The 20894-nt window shown below is 54.5% G+C and overlaps 1 protein-coding gene across 6 annotated transcripts in view; it reads left to right on the forward strand.

Annotated features, from left to right (window-relative positions):
- Positions 1 to 485: 485 nt before the first annotated feature.
- FXYD6 (FXYD domain containing ion transport regulator 6) overlaps positions 486 to 20894 on the forward strand; it is a 31507-nt gene continuing 11098 nt past the window's right edge. Inside the window, exon 1 of one of the 6 annotated variants that reach the window (XM_086679017.1) lies at positions 486 to 680. The gene's annotated coding sequence lies outside the window, so the exon portion shown is untranslated. Of the gene's footprint in view, positions 681 to 949; positions 1117 to 10850; positions 11064 to 20894 lie in introns of those variants that run through there. The other 5 variants (XM_086679014.1, XM_086679015.1, XM_086679011.1 and 2 more) reach the window with 5 other exon arrangements.

Below are 20894 nucleotides of genomic sequence, written 5' to 3' on the forward strand. Positions count from 1 at the left end.
GAGGGGCCCTGAAGAGGAGGTTCTAGGCAGCACACCTGTCACTCGGGTGAGCGCCCCCCACCTGGCTCCAGCTGAAAATGACAGCTACAACCAGGGCGGGCTCAGGCGCCTACGACACAGCCATTCATGCTTTCGGTACACATTCCCCCTAATTGCCAAGGCTCCCAATTAACGTGGGTTGCTGTGTCTGGTGCTGGGTTATTTCCCCGTTCCCCTCGGTTTACTATTTCGGAGAGACACTAGCTCTGTCATTGTGTTTGTCTCGCTGCCTTCCCACTGTCCCCGGAGGAAAACCAAAAGGCAGCAGCTGGCGGCAGATCCCGGGCGCGGGCCCGCCCCCTCGGCGGCCGTCTCCTGTTGCTTCTGGAGCGGGCCTGCCCCCCCCCCCGCCCCCCCACCCCACCCCCACCCCCGAGAGGCGCCCTCCCTCGCCCCGGACACGCCACGATCCCCGGTGACACCGCGGCGGCCCTTCCCGGAGCCCGGCCCGGCCGAGCCCCGCCCCCCTCTCCCACCCGCGCCGGCCGCGCCGCTCCCGCCCGCCCCAGCCCTGCGCAGGAGGGGAGGCGGGAAACACGCGAGAGCCTCTCCCACCGCCCTGCCCCCAGCCCCGCCACTCCCAGCTCCTCGGACTCCGTGCGTCCTCCGGGGATTGTCTCCGAGGGGCCCGCGCTGTGCAGGTAAGCGGCGGCGGCGGGAGGCAAAGTTGGGCGCTTCTTCGGAGGACGGCAGGAGGCCGGGGTGGGGACCCAGCGCGGCGGTGCCGGGAGCTGCCGCGTTTTGTTTGTTTCGGTGGGTGTGAGCGGCCCCCGAGGGCCCCCGGCAGCCCCGGCGGCGGGAACGCGCTGGGGGCTGTAAACCCGGGGGGGGGGGGGGGTGGTGGGCGTCGGAAGGGGAGCGTGGCCTCTCGCGGGGGAGGCCCGCCAGGCGGTGGGTGCGGGTGAAGCCGGTGACGGCAGCGCCCTCGCCTCTGCCCGGGGCGTGGGGCTACGGTGTTTTGGAGAAGGGGAAGGGGCAGCTCCCACCCGGATCTAGCGGGAGCCTCCCCTTTGTTACTGGGCGGCCGTGGCCACTTGAGTGGAGGGTGGGCATGTGAAGACGGGGACGTGGCTGGAGGCGAGTGTAGACACACGGAGCCATGCAAAATGGGACGGCTGGTTTGGTGCTTGGGTGGCGTGGGGGCTGGGGCAGGGCGGTGGGCAAGGGGCTGGGGGGCGGCGGGGGGGTGGGGAGGTAAAGAAGGGCTGGGGTTCCGAGCGTGGATTCATGAGAATGTCTGCATCAGTTGTTTTCCCTCCTTCTTGTTTATCCAGTCCTGTTTTCTTCCAGGGGGCCTCCCCGATCCCCCCCCCCTCCTTTCCTCACGCCCAGCCCCTTTCCCCAGCAGGGCCGGCCCTGGCTGAGCCTCCCCCATTGTGTCTTGCTGGGCTTCCGTGGACAGTTGGAAGGGCGGCTCTGGCTCCTGGCGCTTGCTTCTGGCTCTTACAAGTGGTGGCTGGTCGGGAAAGCACCCGAGGGTGGGCGCAGGGAGCGGCGGTGCTGGAGAACTGGGCCGGGTCAGGCCCCTGCTGCCAAACCCCACACATGGGGGGGGGGGGGGGCTGTGGCCTCTTTCTTCCTCCACTTCCTTTGTCTTCCCGGCGTTGGGCCCTCCGGCTGGGCCCGGATTTCCAGGTTCGGAGATGGGTCAGTGCGCAGCTCCTCTCCTCTACGGAAGGACCCCCGCCCCGGGGCCCGCCGCCCTCATATTGTGGATGCGTGGATGTGTGTATCTGTTTCCGCAACTTAGCCTTTGGCACGTGACCTCCCTGGCAGTTGCCATGGAAACCCCTCTTCAATTCTCAGCCTCCCTCCTTTTCCTGCCCATTCCTCACCTCCATATCGCCTCCCCTCCCCCCCCCCAACATGGTTGCCTAGAGACTGGTTATCCCTGGCTTCTCTGGCTCGGAGACCCTGGGTAGCCAGCTCCCACCTGGAACCCAGGCGGTGGCTTCCTCGCTCCAGCTGCCCCCCCCACTACACCCCGCAAACGTGCCCCGAACGCCCCCAACGCATATCCATCCGTGCATACCGCGCCGCACACACTCCCTCACACACACGCACCACGCGTTCTGTCGTGCCACGCACTCGAACACACTACAGGTACGTGTATCTCATCCCGCAGATACACCGCATGCACACCCAGTTCATCCTACACAGCACCCTCAATGCCACTCCCACATTGCGTGTGCTCTCACACCAACGATAACACACACACGCACACGCACACACACACAGTACTTCAAGAGAAGTCTCGAGCTGGAAGAGAGAGGGCAGTTTCCTGCCTCATCTGGCTCTGTGCGGGAGTGTGTGTAGGGAAGGCTCAGGGAAGGCCAGAAGGAAACATCTCCCTGGGGACACTGGGTTAGGAGGTAGAGAGAAATGCACTCGCAACTTCCAGCTTCCCTCAGAGAGGAGCCCCTCCCCTAGGTCCTAGCCTCAAGAGGCTGAGCACACACCAGAATTTAAAGCCCTTCCTGCCCAGACCCTGAGAAAGCCTGAGGCTCCTGGCCCACCCTGGCGGTCTCATCTCAGCCCCCCGAGTCTTCCTGGCTAACAGGATCGGGCAGCCCCGGGACCAGCAGAGGGCTGAGAGCCTCCACAAAGGAGGGAGGACGGGTGGTGGGGCTGAGCGAGGGAGCAAGTGGGGGGGGGGAGGGGTGCAGGGAGGGCAGGAAGAGGACTGAGTGGAGACAGGGCCAGGAGGGGCTGGAAGGAGAGGAGCCAGGCGGTAAGAGGGCATGCGTCCGGCGATCTGCTCCTGTTGGGGGTCCAGGCCACCCTCTCCCCTTTAGGCACATTTCCCCGCTTCCTGTGGCCCCTCCGGCCACATCTGTGCATCTGGGAGAGAGAGCCAATTTGCAAAGGGCTCCTGCATTGCTGGGGCTTTTCCAAGACCCGTGGCTTCGGTGGTGTTCAGGGCGAACACCTGGGTGGACACCAGAGGGAAGAATTGCCTTCCCGGCCTCCGCTTGCACTTTGGACTGACGGAGTATCCATTTCATTCATTCATTCATTCATTCATTCATTCATTCAGTGACTTGTTTTGAGTACCTACTATGTATTAATTACTAGGGACACTAGAGTGAGGAAGAAGAGAATCCTAGATTTCTGAGGGTCACAAGGGGCCCTGAGGGAACATCCAATCAGGACGTCGTGAAGACGAGGAAACAGGCTCAGAAGTCACACACACACACACACACACACACACACACACACACACACACACACCCAGCGGTGGCTGAGGCTTTCTGACTTTTCAGCTAGGATTTGTGACACCACACTCCCATCCCACATCTCTTGCCTTTTCTCTATTGCTGGCAATCCTTGGTGGACTGAGCTATCCCTCCCCAAAGGGCAGGTGCCCAAGGCGGGTACCCGAGTGAGCCAAGAGCCTGCTCTATTGTATTTTCTTGGAGGGTGTGGCTAGGAGAGGGGGGAGAAGGAGCAGTTCCCTAGACCCTGGAAACTTCCCGCAGCCTTAGGTGAGCCAGCCCACCTGGATCCCCCATAAACCAGAGCACATGCTCCCCTGCCCCGCAGCCCTGTTGGACTTAGCTGGCTGCCAGCTGGAGGGCAGACTGTGCCAGGCGGCCCCTAGGACTCACTGTCTAACAAATCACCCACCTGCTTCTGCCCCAGTGCTTGAGCGCCCTGGAGGAAGCAAACCAGTCGTGACAGGCACAGTCCCTGGAGGCAGAGAGCCTGAAGCATAAAGGCTATGAGCCTGGAGGCACAGACCCAGGTTCTAGTCCTGGCTTTGGCCCAAGGGCAAGTGCATTCATCCCACAGATACCCTTCTGGATGCAAACTGGGCTTCTGGTGAAAGTCAGAAATAGTTTAGGCTGATTTCAGGCAGGTGAAAGCCTCCAAAATTTTAGACCTCTGTTTCCACCTCTGTCAATAAGGGGTTTCGATTCCATCATTTCTAAGCCATTTCTTCCTCTAATTTTGGTAGATTATACAATCTTGAGAGCCCTTTTCTCTCCTGGTGCCAGATTGTGCTCATTATTTCATAATACAGGGTTGCAGCTGAGCTGAGCAAGAGAGGGTCCGGTCTCTGGTTCCTTTGGAGAAAGCCTCCCCTTTCACCCAGTCCAACGGGAGTTGCCCCAGACGCTGAAACTGGGTTTTCTTCTCTCGGGGTGTAGGAGCCAGCCCCTCCTGGACACTGGTCTACCTGTTCTGTTCTGCCAGGATTAAAACAGGCTGGGTAGAAGGTTGAAAGAGGTGTTCTCTGCAGAGGATGAGACCCAGGGCCACCATTTGGTGGGTCTGTGAAATCCCCGAGAGGGAGAGCCTTTGGCCAGGTTGTGGCTGTGGCCCCAGGAGTTGAGCAGGGCTTTCTGTGCCTGATGAGAAGCAAAATATCTCTGGCCGAGACAAAAGTCTGGAACCAATTGTCAGCATCGTCTCTGCTCTGGAATAGGAGGGAGGAGGTGAGACCTTGACCTGGGGAAGTCTGAAGTCAGCTTGGATCCCACACAGGAACACATTTGTTACTCAGATGTTCAGAGCGGCTGGGGGGGGGGGGGGCGGAGCACGAAGTCCAGGAAGGGGGCTGGGACCCTGGGGACCAGGCTGGGCCATGGGAATGTGACTGTTCCCTCAGAATATCTGACTTGGGCCTCCTTTTAACAAACGTCATCCGAGTCCCTTGGATGCATTAGGCCGCGTCTCAGGACCCAGCAGAGCCGTGAAAAGAATAGCTTCTCATTCTCAGAGTCCTCCTGCTCACCTCGATCAGTCGCCTTGTCCCGTCCCTTCCTCCCATCAGGAAGGCTCTGCAACCTTCTTCAGCCGGAAGGGCCCGGCACTCATGCGCACGTGGGCTCACACGTGCACACACTTTCCCTTTTTGACACATACGTAACCTGCCATCCCTCTCCCGTGGTCACGTGCTCGCAGGTCCCTACACCCCTTCTCGCCTCACCCAGCTGCAGTCTGGCACCCAGACCGTTGTGACGGTCCCTTGCCTTGTTCTCTCAGCCCCGATCCACTTGACCGGCGGTCCCGCCGATGGAGTCCGGCTACGTCACACCTCCCGTGGCTCTCCGTGGTCCGTTAATAAGGACAGGTGCCTGGGCATCAGCACTGAGGCTCTCGTAACCTGGGTGTGGCCATGCACCGGGCATTGTCCCCAGGTGGGGCATCCCTGGCCTTGTGTTCTCCTCCTGTCTGCCTGTGCTCAGGTCCTACCCGGAACGAGCCCTCCCTCGGGCCTGCCGAACAGAGGCTGGCGCGCGGACTTGGGTTCAAATCTGGGTTCTGATGCCTCCTAGGTTTCTTAACTTTCTAGGCCTCAGTTTCCTTATCTGTCACACGAGCATGGGGATGATGGAGGTGAGCTGTGTAAGGTGCTTCACACGGTGCCTGGCATGTAGTAAGCAGGAGATGTTAGCTGCTGTGACGATAATAACAGTGATGACATTATTATTATTGGAATGGAGTAACTTGCTGTCGTTATATCAGCCTCCGAGGCTCCTCTCCAGTGCTCATTCTTGCAAATAGGTTTTCCTAATTCCCAGTAAACAGAAGTGCTTTCCTCCCCCTGGGCCCCCTGAATGCCCTGTTGACTCTCCGCCTAGAGTACGAGGCCTGCCGCCTCCCCTCCACCTTCCTTACCTCTTCAAAGGCAGGATCTGTCCCCCACACGGTGCCTGGCATGGTGCTGGGCACCTGGAGAAAGTCCAGTGAGCATGTGTGAACTGAACATATGGGAGAAAGTCCTCGCCCACCAGGAGGTGTTGAAAGCCCACTTGTCCTGCAGAACTGCCTCCCTGCCAGTCGCTCAGACCCAGGAATGCATCCTGCGCGTCCCTAAGGCGTGCGTTCCTTCGTGCCCATGCGCCGTCGCGGCGGGGGCGGTTCCCCTGGTAGAATCCAGAAAACAAGAATTCGACCCCATCCGGGGTCTGGAGGATGCCGAAGGTCTGAGGTCAGTGGAGGGAAGCTGACTCATAGCGTTTTGGTGAGTGGGGTTTGACAGAGCCCCAGAGAGCAGAAATGAGGCAGTGGAAGGGAGGGGCGCTGAGAAAGTTTTTAAATTCCTGAAGAAGCCTATGCAGGTGCCTGGGTTGTTCTGAGCTGGGATTGGATCATAACCACAAGGGATAATCATACGGAACATCCATGCAGTGGGGAATCGACATTTACTGAGCGGCTGCTTTGCTGAGCGCTGGAGCCCCGAGGATGCCTAGCCTGTGCCTCCACCCCAGGGAGTTCATAGTCTGATGGAGGAGACACACACTAGTGGTGGCAGTGCATACGTGGGAAGAGGTAGGGGCCTTGGCTCAGCGGGAACAGGGGAAGGAGGGCTTGTGGCAGGAGGGAGGGGACAGTGTGCTTCCTGGAGTGGAGGCACACGAGGTTGTATAAACCCTCCGAACGTGCACGTGTACCCACCCTTGCCATCTGGAGGCAGGGCAGATTTCCCTGGGGTCAGGGTTTGTCCCCTTGCTCCCACCCCTGCCACTGCGAAGCAAGACGATGTGAGTACATTCAAAGCACCCTGCAGGCTGGGACGTGCAGGCCAGAGCTGTGCTTTCCAGGAGCTGGGCTGTTGGATGGGGAAGGGCAAGGGGCCTGGCCAAGCTGCCTGGTGCTGTGGTCTGACCGTGGGCAGGGTGCTGTGGGCCTCTGGCCTTGGCAGCTGCTCTGAGTTTCTGTTTCTGCCTCCGGGAATGCTTGTCTGGCCTTCTTGAATGGGCCTTTGTCAGTGGGCATGTGGAGGAGGTGATCCCATTGCTGGCCTGACTCATTCACGTCTGCCCAGCCTGCCCGGGGTGGGGGGAGGGGGGGCTGGCCCCGGGCTCCTACGCGATGCCGCCCACCGTCTAGGTTCCCTGGAACAAGATCGAGTTCCCCTAGGGGAAGGGGCCTGGGCCCTCTGAGCTTGCAGCCGGCAGGCAACAGTCCTGCTCCCTGACTCTGGGCAACTTGTGTCCCTGGCCTGTGCCAGAGTCGGCCACACAGCCCTGCTCTGTGTCTCTGGGCTGTCCTGTCCGGAAGAGCTCTTGGGGCAGTGGCTGGGATGGCATCGTGAGGATCGTCACAGTTGGCAGGGATAGCAGGGGCCAGCGAGGCACCGGGCCCCCACTGGTGGGTCAGCTTGGGGTCTTTCCAGGGAAATTTTTAGAAACCAGGCCTGTGTTTGTGCTTTGTGAACTCTGTGTATCCCTTTCCAAGGAAAGGGCCTTATTTCTTTGCGTGGTCCATTCTTTTTTTCCTTTGACTGTGTGTCTCTTCCCCCAAAGGAACTCCATGTTAAAGATAAAGGTGCCTCTGGGTTGAAATAATAAGTCCTCTCTACATAATAAAGGACCTTTGTCCCTCCCACTCCCCCTGTGCAGCCAGGCTAGATTGGGTTTGGGCTCCAGAGAAATAGCTTTGAGTCACAAGGACCTGTGGGCTCAGCCTCCCGCCCTCAGCTGTGGAGGCGCCCTCCTCTGTGAGTGAAGGAGGGTGGGGGCAGACCCAGAGAGGGGGACACTCAGGGAGGCCCCACAAGACAATGAGAGGGATTCAAGAGGAAGGGGCCACCCTGGGAAGTGTCAGCATGATGGTCTGGGCCCGAGGTGCCCTGTCATGCTTATAGCCGCCTTGGGGCAGTGCAGGGAATTCAGTAACTCAGGCCCCTTGGGCCTGTGACAGTGTCACTGCCCTCTGCCGTCTCCTTAATCCCAGGCTTAGAGTGCTATCTGTTCATCAGCCCCTCTTTGGAACTTTGTAAGGGGCCAGTCATTTCAAGTTAGGTTATTAAACAGAATAATTGATGTTTACTGTTTATTTGACGGGCATTTAAAATGCAAATCAAGGGAACAGGTTGCATTTTCCTCTGGAGGCCACAGATCCATCAGTGACCTCTGGTTAGACCCAAAACACTTGCTTTAAATGCAGCTTTAAAAGCCTTTGCTGGATTTTGGCTCTGTGCTTCTGAGCTGTAAAAGCCTGGCCTCTGTTACAGGAGCGTCAGACGTCATGAACAGGGCACAGGGCTGCACCCTGCTTGCCAGGAAGGTGAACAGATGTGGGAGGTGATGGGATGGGCTTGGGGGCTGTTTTGTTTTTAACTGAAATAAAAAAAAAAAACTTTTTTAACATTTATTCATTTTTGGAGACAGAGAGAGACAGAGCGTGAGTGGGGGTGGGGCAGAGAGAGAGGGAGACACGGAATCCAAAGCAGGCTCCGGGCTCTGAGCTGTCAGCATGGAGCCCAACGTGGGGCTCCAACTCACGAACTGTGAGATCATGACCTGAGCTGAAGTTGGACACTCAACCGACTGAGCCACCCAGGCGCCCCACTAATACATTGCTATTAATTAAAGTCCGTACTTTCTTCAGAGGTCCTTCGTTTTTACCTAATGTCCTTTTTCTGTTCCAGGATCCTGTCTGGAATACCACATTCCACTCAGTTGTCTTGTCTCCTTAGGCATCTCTGGACTGTGCCAGTTTCTCAGACTTGCTTTTTTTTTTTTTTTTTTTTTTTTTGATGACCTTGACAGTTTTGAGGAGGACTGGTCATCCATATGGTAGGATACCCCTCAACCTCGGATTTGTCTGACTTTTTTCTCATGACTCGACCGGGCTTATGGGTTTTGGGGAGGAAAATCACAGAGGCGGAATGCTATTTTCATCATGCCGCATCAACATCAAGGGTACGTGCGATCCGTGTGAATCATCACGGTTGCTGTTGATAGGACCGGGTTTTCGGTGCCCCCCACACCTCCCCGACACAATTCTAGGGCCTGGCGATTACAGCTGTGCTCCTTCAAACATCCGTCTGTCAGCTAGCACTCACTGGCTGGCTGTCCGGCCTCAGTTTCTTGCAAGTCACGGGGTGGCACAGAGACTTTTCAGCTAGGAGAGCCTTGTTAAAGAGAGCCTGAAACAGAAAGTGCGGTGTGCCGGATCAGTGCCAATGACAGGCAACAGGTGCACGTTGAGTCTGGGGGAAAGAAGCATACAGTTCAGTCCGTAGGCTGGAGAGGTCGTTGGACAAAGACAGCATTTTTCAACCTTGGCTGCACGTTAGGGAAGGGCATTCTCTCTCTCTCTCTCTTTTTTTTTTTAATCTTATTATTTTTTAACTAATGTTTTTCAGGAATAGAATTTAGTGATTCATCACTTATGTATAAAACCCAGTGCTCATCCCGACAAGTGTCCTCCTTAATGCCCCTTGCCCGTGGAGCCCATCCCCCCCAGCCCCGACCCAACACTCCACCAGCAACCCTCAGTTTGTTCTCTGTATTTAAGAGTCTCTTAGGGTTTGTCTCTCTCTGTTTTCGTATTCTTTTTTGCTTTAGGGAAGGGCATTCTAAGGGGTGGGAACAGCAGGAAACAGGAGTCGACTATCTTAGCTGAAAGTACGGGAGAAAATACTAGAAGGGTAGAAAATGGATAGACTTAGAGGTATTTATACGCCACAGTAAAACATTTCTTTCTTTTTTAAAAAAAAAATTTTTTAGAGAGACCATGAGAAGGGGATAGGGACAGAGAGAGAGAGAGAGAGAGAATCTTAAGCAAACTCCTCACCCATTGCAGAGCCCAATGCAAGGCTTGATCCCATGACTCTGGGATCATGACCTGAGCTGAAATCAAGTCAGACACTCAATTGACTGAGCCACCCAGGCTCCCCAAAAACTTTCTATTATTTATTTATTTATTTATTTATATAAATTGTATTTTTTTTTCAAGTTTATTGATTTTGGGGGGGGGGGGGGTGGAGAGAAGGCCAGATTGTAGAGATATTGCAGGAGTGACCATGGCTGGGACCATGTTGTTTGCCCTGGAAAGAGCTGTCAGGTCCGACAGCAGTGTGGAGGCTGGGGGGCAGGGGGGACCCTGTGGATTCTGTTAGACTGTAAGCTCCTGGAGGCAGTGATTGTGTGTGTGTCGTACCCTCGGTGATGACTAAGTTGCCCAGGCAAAAGCAGGCCATCAGTAAAGCCATATTAATTTGATTCCCGGAAGGAGAATAGTGCCATTCTCTCCCAAGTTACGCCCTGTCCCAACCTTACTTTTCTTTGCTCCGCCTAAATGCAGGCCGATCTCAGCGGTCTGGAAAGCAATCTGATCTAAGAATGCAGGCTGAAATATACGCGACCGTTAGGATCAGATAGTATTTGAAAAGAAGCATTTGGTGAAGGTAAAGTATCTTCCCGTGGGACAATGTTGTGGATGTGGATCTGTTTTTGAGGAGGGGTGGTCTTTCGTTCAGTTCTATACCCTGATCTAATTCTGAGCCATTCTAGAAAAAAAAGGAGGGGGGGGGGATCTGCAGCTTGGCAGCCCGCTCTGAAAGGCTGCTGGGGGCTGGGCTGGTAGTTCTGTTGGCTTCCCCAAGCTCCGATGATCGGGATCACCTGTGCGTCGTGTGGGACACTGTCCGGCTGTGGCATGAAGGCGCTGATGTTCGCGGTCCAGAGAGCATCAGGGTACCCGGCAGCTGCTGTGGGCAGTGGGGGCCGAGGAGGGACACGAGGGTGCGTCAGCTGGGGGTGAAGGGGCAGAACTGTGAGCCGGGGTTCGGCGATGGCCGACAGGCCAGGCCTTCCCTCTCCTCCCAGGGGGCTCCGGGGTTCCAGCCCTCCCCTGACATTGGTCATAGTGGACAGCGCAGAGTTGAGCCGGCCGCTGTGAGGGATGAAAGTGACATGACGCGTGCGTGTGGAAGTTAAACACAGCTATCTAACTTAATTTGCGTTATGCTTACCCGTGTTTCCCCTCTGGCCTGGGGGGAGAGCACGCCCATCAAGTGAGCCCAGCTGGGGTGTGGGGTCAGGGTCAGTATTTTCATCTCCCTGAGTCCCCACGCATTGCCACACTGGCCAGGGAAGCAGCAAGAGTTGGAAGGGCACCGTCAGCATTCGGCCCCCCAGAGACTCAGGAGCCGATACCGTTTGCTGCGGGGCCGCGGGAGAGTCACGGCGGGCCTCACCTCCTCTGGTCCGTAAAATGGCCGATTCCCCAACGTCACACGTGGTTGTGATACTCCTTTGAGCTGGTGCTTGTGAAACCGTCTGGTAAGTAGGCTGTCTTGCAAATGATGTTATCAACATCGCCATCGCCACCCTCGGCCCCTTCAGCCCCCCGTGGGCGGGGATCGGGAGCAGGAAGGGTGCTCCCGGTTTCTTTGACAGCAGCCGCAGGTGCACTCGGAGGTCCAGGATGGAAGAGTCTCTGTACCTTGTCCCAATGCCCCTTCAACCCAAGAGGCAGGGGGATTAGGGCTGCCCGAGGCATGAGTGTGCTTGACCCTGTGCCTGTGAGTCTCAGCACCCAGCCTAGGGCATGCAGGGGTAGGGTGGAGGCCCAGAGAGGGCCTCGCAGGGAGGACGGTGGCACGAAGGCTTGTTTGGTGTTTCTTCAGAGCAGACTGTCTCGTCTCACAGCAGTCCTGGCCTTTCTGCTTTGCCACCTGTGTCTCTCCGTCTCTCTTCCTCGCGTTCGGTCTCTGCCGGGACTCTGCCCTTGGCCAACCTCGCTTGGTTGGTTCATCGGGTCTTTCCTTTGTCAGCCTCCTCTCGAGCTTCCCTTTGGGTGTCTCCCCTGTTCAGTTTCTCTTCCTCTGGGATTTCCTTCCTCTTCTGCTACCTTGGGCCCTCTGTTTCTCTTGCTGCTGTGGCTCTGGGTTGGGGCTGCCCTGTGGTGGCCGACGTGTCATCAGCTCCGGCTGCCCCGGTGAGACCTGCTCTCCCCCATGCTGCCTGTCTGTGGCCCTGGATGACACTGGCAGTTTTTCTTGGGGCAAGAGAAAGCAGTGGCTCTGGGGGGCCTCCCCAGACCCTCTGTCTGCCTGCCTGTGTCTTCTGAGGGCCGAGGGCCCTTTCCCACCAGTCAGGAGGACACCAGAGCCCTCAGAGATTGGAGGGTGGCTGGAGGAGGAAGGGAGGGAAGTGAGGGCCCTTTCCCTGGCTCCGTTCTCTCTTTCTCTTCCCCATTTCCCACGAGAAGGTAGAAGAAAATGGAGGGGAAGCTGAGGAAGGAGTTGGGGAGTGACAGTAGTCATACTATCAGCCGCTGATGCTTAAAGAGCAGTCTCTGTTCGCCCGGCCTGGAACTCGCCTCTGACCTGACAGCTCTTTCCAGTGCAAACAACGGAAGGCCAACTCCAGCTTGGTTAGACAAGGCAGGTACCCCGTTCAGGGCCAAACCACAGGATGCACAGCACTGGTGTGGGAGCTGGGGGGGCTGGAGCACACCCAGCCCTGACCTGCTCCCTCTCCCTTCTCCCTGCTCCTCTGTTCCCGCAGGTGAACTGACTCCCCTACAGGCTTCCCCGCCACCCCCCCCCCCAACTTCACAGCTTGGCTGCTTTGACCCTTCCTCCCTTTGTTCCCACCAAGTGACAGTCCCTGGGGGACCACTGACGTCTCAGACCTGCTTCTTTTAGCCAGGAGACCTGTAGGGTTGGGGTGGGGGAGGCGCCCTCTCCCCTCCGAAAGGAGATCCCCTTCCCAGAAGGGAAGGGCGTGGGCCGACCAGTGTACTTGTCGACACACAAAAGTGATTTCTTCTCATCCTCATGGCTCCTGAGATACGTGTCATTACCCTTGTTCTACATTTCAGAAGCAAAGCCTCCAAGAGGTAGAGTAGCTTGTTCAAGGCCACAAAACCACTGAGAGGCAGAATGGCAGGTGAGTAGAGTGGCTCAAGGCGAGGACTCTGGAGCCACGTTACTTGGGTTCCAATCCAGGCTCTGCTACTTTCTAGCTCTGGGACTTTGGGCAAGTTACTTAACTTCCCTGGCCTCAGTTTCTCCATCTGTCTAATGGGGATGATCCAGATCAGAGCCACTCCCTAGAGCCGCTGTAAGGATTAAATGAGTTAGTATATTTAAACCACTGAGAACAGTACTTGGTGTGGCAAAATGCAGCCGCATCAGCTGTGCAATTCTGTAATCTGTTAAAAAAAAAAAAATCACCCTCCTGAGTAAACAGCTTTCTGTCCAACAAGGGAATATAAATTCTCCCTCCGGGGTGAGCTGGCAGGCACTGTGTGTTCACTGTATGAATATGCATGAAGCTAGAGACGCTGGGGAGCTTGGCTGGTAAAGACTCACCCTGAGACAGGAGCGCCCTCTGTTGTGGCCCCCGTGCAGAGCTCAGCCCAAGAGGCTGGGGAGGAGCAAGAACAGAGTGGCAGCTGCCTGGGGAGGTGCCCCCCCCACCCCTCCCCTGCCTCCAGGGAGCCGCAGTATAGGTGACCCTCCCCTGGGATGAGTTCTGGGCTCCCAGCAGGAAGCCCACAAAGCTGGGTTGAAGCCTAGAATCCAGCTCTCACCTGCCAGGGGACCTCTCTTTCTCCACCTTAGTTTCTTTGCCTCTAAAATGGGTTTGATGGTAATATATACTTCCTAGGCTACTCATCATGATTATTATTATCACCTCTTATGCCACTCCAGGCCCCAAGACTGGGCTTCGGATATGGGCTTTCCACCTCAGACTTTTCCATTCCTCACACTGCCTTCCATGGGCTTCACAGAAGGACTGCTATGTTGCCGGCAGGCCTCTGTCCCCAGCCCCCAACCCCCCATTGCCAGCACCTTGCTTCTTTATTCCCACCACCGAGCTCACTGTTTCCTACCACCTCGAAAACTCCCCTGTCTTTCCTCCGCCTTCCTTTTCACGCTCCCGTCAAGGCTGTGCCCCGAGAGGCGTGTGATGTGAGTGGGGACTGGGCCATGTGTGAGCTGCGGGGAGAACCCCGGGCCTGAACGTCCCTCTTCAGGAGGTCCGTGTTCTGTCGCCCTTGGCTCGTGGGCGTGAACCTGAACCTGAGGCGGAGGCGCCCTGGCCTGGGGTGGGGGATGGGCTGCACATTGCACAGAGGCGTCTACGGGTAGGGAGGCCGCAGCTATGTCACGTGGCTATATGAGGAATGGGGATTTTGAGCAGCTTCCCCGAAGAGGGCCCAAGATGATCAGGAATCCAGCCTGTATTTTACACATGATGAAGCTTGGGGGAGGGGCCCAGGGTCCTGTGGTTGGGGAGCTTCAAGGCCGGAGTGTAGCGGTTTGGGGCCACAGTGTGGTCCTGGCCGTTTCTAGGTTTACCGGTCACGTGGAACATGAGATGAGGAGCAAACCCGACACCCCCCTCCCCTCCGCCCTCCCCGTCCTGCAAACAGCCGCGTGGCAGAGAAGGAGCCAAGGGAGTTCTGGGCTCAGCAGGACGGAGCCTGGAAAAGTGCCCCCTTGAGCTCTTCCAGACACAGCTGTCAAGTAGATGATGACTGTCCTTTTGTTCTTTGCTTTCTCTTTATTCTGGCACATAAAAGCCCGAGAGAGCTTTAGGCCAAAGCGTCCCGGGTGGGAAGCAGCAAGGTGAGGAGCAGTGCAGGAAGGACAGGGTCTCTGTGTGTGAAAGGAGGTGGGGGTGTGTCTGAATGCCTGGCTGTCCCTGCGTGGATGGGGAAGCAGGGAGACCTCAGTGGTGGAAGGGGCGCCCGAGAGGATCAAGAACATTCCAGTCTTTCCAGCGCGGAGGCGTTATCACACCTCCGTTCTCATCAAGGTACAGCACGGGTGTGGGCTTTGTCTGCTGGCTTGTGCTGGCCACTTCCCCGAGCCCCATCCATTAGCACGTGTCGTCGGAACTCTTGGTATCACTCATGAGGTGCACGCGCGACCCTTTCACAGAATCCCAGGCGAAGGAGGCCTGAAAAGGCTGCTGGGGCCAGTGCCCCGTCTGTAATACGATCTTGACACAAATAGATCAGACAGTCTGGTCCTGTTTTCCTGACAAACAGTCAGACTTACCAATGTCTTAGGAACTTGAAGAACCCACCTCTCTGTCAGTAAATCAGACCAATCTGTCTCTGACGTTTTTTAGTCCTGGGCCTTTTCTCTTTTTGGTCCTTCGCCGAGCCTCAGGCTGTCCAGATCTAGGCTATAGGTAATAGCCCCCTGCACCAAGATCAGCCACACGGCATGGCCGGGATAATTGGAAAGGACTGTTAATTTTTCTTTTCTTGCCTTCCTGTTTTTTGCCCCCCTGTTGAGAGACTAAGAGTGGGGCTCCAAGCCTCCTGAAGGTCTTTCTGGACGTGATACTCTTTCTCGCCTTCCAGAAGCCAGCGCTGCCCCCCTGAATGTGCTCAGTCAACGGTGGTCTTCTCATGGAGAGCTGAGGAGCCTGTCAGGTGCTTCCCTCCCACCCCCTCTCATTGCTCTGGTGCAACCCCATTCCTATCTCCTTCCCGGCTGCCTTCGTGGCCTCCTGTCCTGCAGGCCTGGCCTGCCCGTCTCCCTATCTGAGCCCACCAGAGCCTCAGACGGGAGCCGCAGACAGTTCTGTGCCCTGGCTAGCTGTGTGAATTGGCCGCCTCACTGCTCTGCTGGGGCCTCGGTCTCCTCAAATGAGAAGTAAGAGCTTTTATCTCAATCATTCTGACCCTGGCATGCTGTGATTCCAGCTCCATCTGGTAAACCTCACATCTTGGCTTTGTCCTATTTATACACAGTGGAATCTTCTCTTAACGGGCTTCTTTGTTGCAGAGATCTGGATACATCACAGGCTAAGTCGTGTCCCCTGGCATCTGATTACAGAGTCGAGGGTGACCAGTCAGCCTAAACAATGGGGCCCAGGCATTCTGTGGCCCCATAAACGGGTCCCATCCAGCATGTCCTGTCTGGAGTGGGGGGTGGGGCTCATGTTTCTTTGGGGATCCTGCCAGGACTCAGGCGTCAGTGATCCCTCCGGGCATGTTTCTGATGGGCTGAGCCTGAAGAAAGACAGGCAGGCCAGATGCACTGGACAGGGCTCGAGGCTTTAGGGGCGGAGGGAGAGAGGCATGAGCGTGAGATGATCAAGTTCCACTGTAATTTGGAGGCCGTGCGCTTTAGAGGGAGGTTGTTTCGGAGTTATTTTCACAATGGAACTGGGTATTCTGATCTACCTCACTGCTGCATGGAATCAAAAATAATAGAGCATATGTTGCTATATCATCAACTAGTGGCTTCTTTTTCTGAGCAGCTTTTACCCAGCAATTATGTGAAATTATGTGACTCAGAATGGAAAGATAATCGCCGGAGAAACTCTTCTGATTGCTTTCTCCCGCACATGCAGAAAGCAACTGTGCAAAAGGCAGGAAGATCGGGGAGCAAAATTAATGTGGAAGGGTTGCTGTCACCTGACATGTCAGCTGTTTACCGACATAGAGGTAACTGTGAACGTGGAAAGGAGGAGAAGAACCACCAGTGGAAACCTGAAGTCTTTCTTATAAGATGCCACGGGCCACGGAGGAAGCAAAACGTGGCTGGTCCTATTCCCCCCCCCCCCCCCCCCCCCCCCCGCTGGGAAGGGTGGTCTAGATGGTGTAGAATTTCAGAGCTGGGGAGCAGCAGAGTAAGGGGGCCCGGACCCTGCCCCCCCCGCCCCCTCCCCCCACTGTCGTGAGACCCTGTCCCTGAGAGCCAGGTCCTCAGGCTCCCCCAGGCAGGGTTCCGGGGCTTCACGTGCATCTGGAGGCTAATGTGGTTTCCTGAACCCTTTCTCCCAGCTCTGCCCAACTCAGCCTTGCTTCTCCCTCTTCCAGAGATCCCTCCCTCCTTTCTTCCATCTACTCCTTAGACTCTGTGACCCGGAAATGAGACTTCTCACTTCTATCGCCTCTTTCTCTGCCCCTCCCGCACCCACCCTTAGCCAGCCCCAGAGGGCCCTGCTTCCCTCCTGGGAGAGACGAATGTGTGGTAACTGGGAGGGCGTGGCACGCACCGGGGCGGTTGTGTGGGAGGGAGGGGAGGCCCCTCTGGGGTTTCTTGGTGCGGCAGTGAGAGAAGGGCATTGTGTGTCTTTGCAGAGGCTCTGTGTGTGTGTTTGGCCACTTGACTCAGGGGCAGTGCCAACGGTACCGACGAGACTTTGCGAAGTGGGCGCAGGGGCCGAGAGTCACCCCGAGGAGGCCTGTGCTGAGGTGTGGCTGGTGGAGGCCAGGCCTGGGCAGCAGGCTGGAGGAACAGGGAGTTGGTCACTTTCCAAATCCGTAACAGTATTTCTTTCAGCACACCGTAACTTGATCAGAGAGGTTTTCTCCGGAACACAAAGACGAGCCTTTACTCTTCGGCTTGGCATTCGAGAGCCTCCACAATCTGACTTATCAGAATTCTCACCACCCACCCCTCATGCCTCGCTCAACAGGATCGTTCACTGTTTGGAGGGTATCTTGCTCTGGAAATGGCCAATACTTGGCAGATTGCTGTCCCGGACCCTCCAGTGCTGTGCAGACATTACCAATGGGGCCAGGCCCCCTCTCCTGATGGACCTCATTCAGAATCCTTCTGAGGTGAGGTGGCCACTTCAGGCAGCCATCATCCAAGGAGTGCCTCGAGGCTCAACTCGAACTGAACTTGAACTGAGTACTGTTTGTTATCCCTGCCTCCCATTTCTCCTCCTCACTGCCTTGGCTCATGTTATTTCCTCTGCCAGGGAGCCCTGGCTTTTCTCTCTTCTGGCCCCTGTGCATCAGAATCCCATCCTCCTTCCGAGGTCCAGCTGAAATGTCAGCTCCCCCATGGGAACGTCCCAGGTTCCGTGTTGTAATCCCTGCTCCCCCTTTCCCTGCCCCGATGGACCCTCCTTTGTAGTCTCTACGTCTCCTGAAGCTCTCTTCGCACTTGCTGATGTACTCGAGCCCTTTGCTTCCAAACCCTGCCAGTCCTTGGAAGCTGAAGCTGTATCTTGTTTACCCACGTATCCCCTGCAGAGCCCAGAAGAGGGTGGCTCTTTCTAGAATTCAGTGTGTGTTTGTAGGATGGCCTTGAACCTCAGCAGCTGTGAAAGGGATCTCGGGGGAGTTGAGGGGAAGGCATGGCAGTAACTGCTTCCCTGGAACCCTTAACGTGTGTCTTTCCTGCTCCTAGGAGGGACCCTGTTGCCAAAAATCCCTCTCCTATTGAAAAAATTAATTAAAAAAGGGGGCACCTGGGTGGCTCAGTCGGTTAAGCGTCCAACTTCCGCTCAGGTCGTGATCTCGCAGTCCGTGGGTTCCAGCCCTGCGTCAGGCTCTGTGCTGACAGCTCAGAGCCTGGAGGCTGCTTCGGATTCTGTGTCTCCCTCTCTCTCTGCCCCTCCCCTGCTCGTACTCTGTGCCTCTCTCTTTCTCTAAAAATTAAACATTAAAAAAAAAAAACAAACCCAAACAACAGCCCCTCTCCTGGCTAGCAGCCAGTCCCAGCAGCGGTCCCCACTCAGGGGGAGGGCATCACACCAAGGCCGGAATATTAGGAAGTCAGAATTCCTGGGATTCCTTCCCCTAAGAGTTTGTCCACCGGAAGGGTGAAATGAAAACATTTTCAGTAAACAAAACCTGAGTTTGTAAGTAATAGATCTTTGTTAAAGAAAATTGTGAAAAGATGTTCTTCAGAAGTGAGGAAAAGGTCTTGATGCATGGCTGAGGTTCAGCAGAAAGAATCATGAAGAAATCAGTTAGTAAATACAATGTATCGGTTATCTCCTGCCGCATAACAAATGAGCCTCAAACCACAGCATTAGTTCTCTCAAACAGTTCCCGTGGTCAGGAGCGAGGGAGCAGCTGAGCTGCATGTTTCAGCTCCGAGTCAGTAACGAGGCTGCAGTCAGGCTGTCAGCCAGGGGTGGGGATCGTGTGGAAGCTGGAGGCTCTGCCTCCAGGCTCACTTACGTGGTTCATGGCAGGTCTCCTTCCTGGCGGGCTTCTGAACTGAGGCCCTCAGTTCTCTGCCACATGGGCCTCTCGGCAGGGATGCTGGAGGAGCCTTAAGACACGGCAGACGCCTTTTCCCCTAAAAGCAAGCAGTTGGAGAGAGGGAGAGAGCAAGGGAGCAAGCACAAGCCAGAAAAGAAAGCCATCGTGCCTTTTATAATCTATTGTTTGTTGGAAGTGACATATCAATTCTGCTGTATGTTAGTGGTCACACAGATGGTACAGTGTGGAAAGGGACTGTGCAAGGATGCAATACCAGGGTAGTGGGGACCGTCTTGAAGGCCGGCTACCACACATGCGAGTGAATCTAAACAAACATGTTTCCATGCAATATACATTGTAATATCCATGTCATAGAATTGAAAACGGAACTGAAATTTTGTGCAATAGGACATGTATTACGAGGGAGGTGATTTGTGTTTTTGTCTTTTTCAGGAAGGGTGTTATACCCAGTAACTATGATACGTTTTAACTTTAGACTTTGTTAAATCAAAGACTGTCTTTGTCTGCTCAGGCTGCTACGGCAGAGTACCTTAGACTGGGGGACTTACAAACAACAGAAATTTATTTCTCACAGTTCTAGAGGCTGAAGTCCATGGTCAAGGTGCTGGCAAAGCAGGTTTACAGATGGCCATCTTCCCACTGAGGCCTCACTTGGGGGGAGAGGTGAGAGAGCTCTCTTTTGTAAGGACTCTAATGGTATTCATGAGGACTCCCCCTCATGACCTAATCACCTCCCAAAGGCCATCTCTAAATACATCCCATTGAGAATTAGGTTTCAATATATGAGTTTGGGGGACACAAACATTCAGTCTGTAGCCAACACACATGGTAAAATTCCAAAGGTAACCACTAAAGGACTAGAAATAGCGTGTATAACTTCTTAACCAGTAGAGGGAGAAAGTGAATAAGAAAAAAAAAAAATCTAAAAAAAAAAAAAGGTCAAAAGAGAAACAAATCAGACCAAATATGTCAATAGTCACAATAAAATTAAATGGGCTAAACTTGATAGTTAATAGAAAATTATCAGGTGGAATTAAGAAAAAAAATTTTTTTAAGTCTAGGTCTTTGCCATTTACAAGATGATAAAATATACGTACAACACATAAGGACACAAGAAGGTGGAAGGTGAAATAGAATTTAATCCAACCCATAGGACAATATAGCAATTTTAATTTTTCTGTTAAATACTATAAGAAACACAGGGATAAATATATAAATCCTTCCTCCTAGAGGTATCCTTTAAAACACCTATTTCCATTGTTGAGAGGCCAGTCAAAAAAAATAAAGTGTGTAGGAATTTAAACAACACAGTTTAATAATCTTAATTTGATAGGCACGTAAAACTTTCTTCCCAACAATGAAGGAATTTTTAGTCTTCTAATACATGGAATATAATTTTTAGAATAACTAACCATATATTAGGTCAATACCTTTTGAGGCATCTGTATCCTCAGACCACATTCTCTGACCACAGGGCATTTCAGTGAGCAGTCAATTAGGAAAGTAATTTAAAATCAGTATACTTTTGGACATTAACATACACACCGCTTTATAACACTTGGGTCAAATAAGAGGTTACAGTGCAAATTTAAAGTACTAAGAACTTAACAATAAGCCGTAAGCCACATTTCAAAGTTCATGTGTTGGGGTAAATGTAGCACTTGGAGGATTACAGTCTTAGATGCTGATATTAGAAAAGAAGAAAAGGGGGCGCCTGGGTGGCTCAGTCGGTTAAGCGTCTGACTTCAGCTCAGGTCACGATCTCGCGGTCCGTGAGTTCGAGCCCTGCGTCGGGCTCTGGGCTGATGGCTCAGAGCCTGGAGCCTGCTTCAGAGTCTGTGTCTCCCTCTCTCTCTGCCCCTCCCCCATTCATGCTCTGTCTCTCTCTGTCTCAAAAATAAACGTTAAAAAAAAATAAAAAAAAAGAAAACAAGAAAAGCTAAATATTAATGAACCAGGTATCCAACATAAGAAGATAAATATAAAGAAAGAATAATAGAATGAACCCAAAGAACATGTAAAGGCAGAATGAAGGATAATTTAAAACACAGTAAAAAGGATCAGCAAAACCAAGAGCAGGTTCTTGAAAAGACATACAATGAGTGAACATCTGGTGGAGCTGATGAAAAAAAAAAAAGTCACAAATAACAACGTTAGGAATGTAGAAA

Source organism: Puma concolor, chromosome D1 (genome assembly GCF_028749965.1).
Source record: "Puma concolor isolate L17-30 chromosome D1, mPumCon1.1.hap2, whole genome shotgun sequence".
In the NCBI taxonomy this organism is placed as follows: domain Eukaryota; kingdom Metazoa; phylum Chordata; class Mammalia; order Carnivora; family Felidae; genus Puma; species Puma concolor.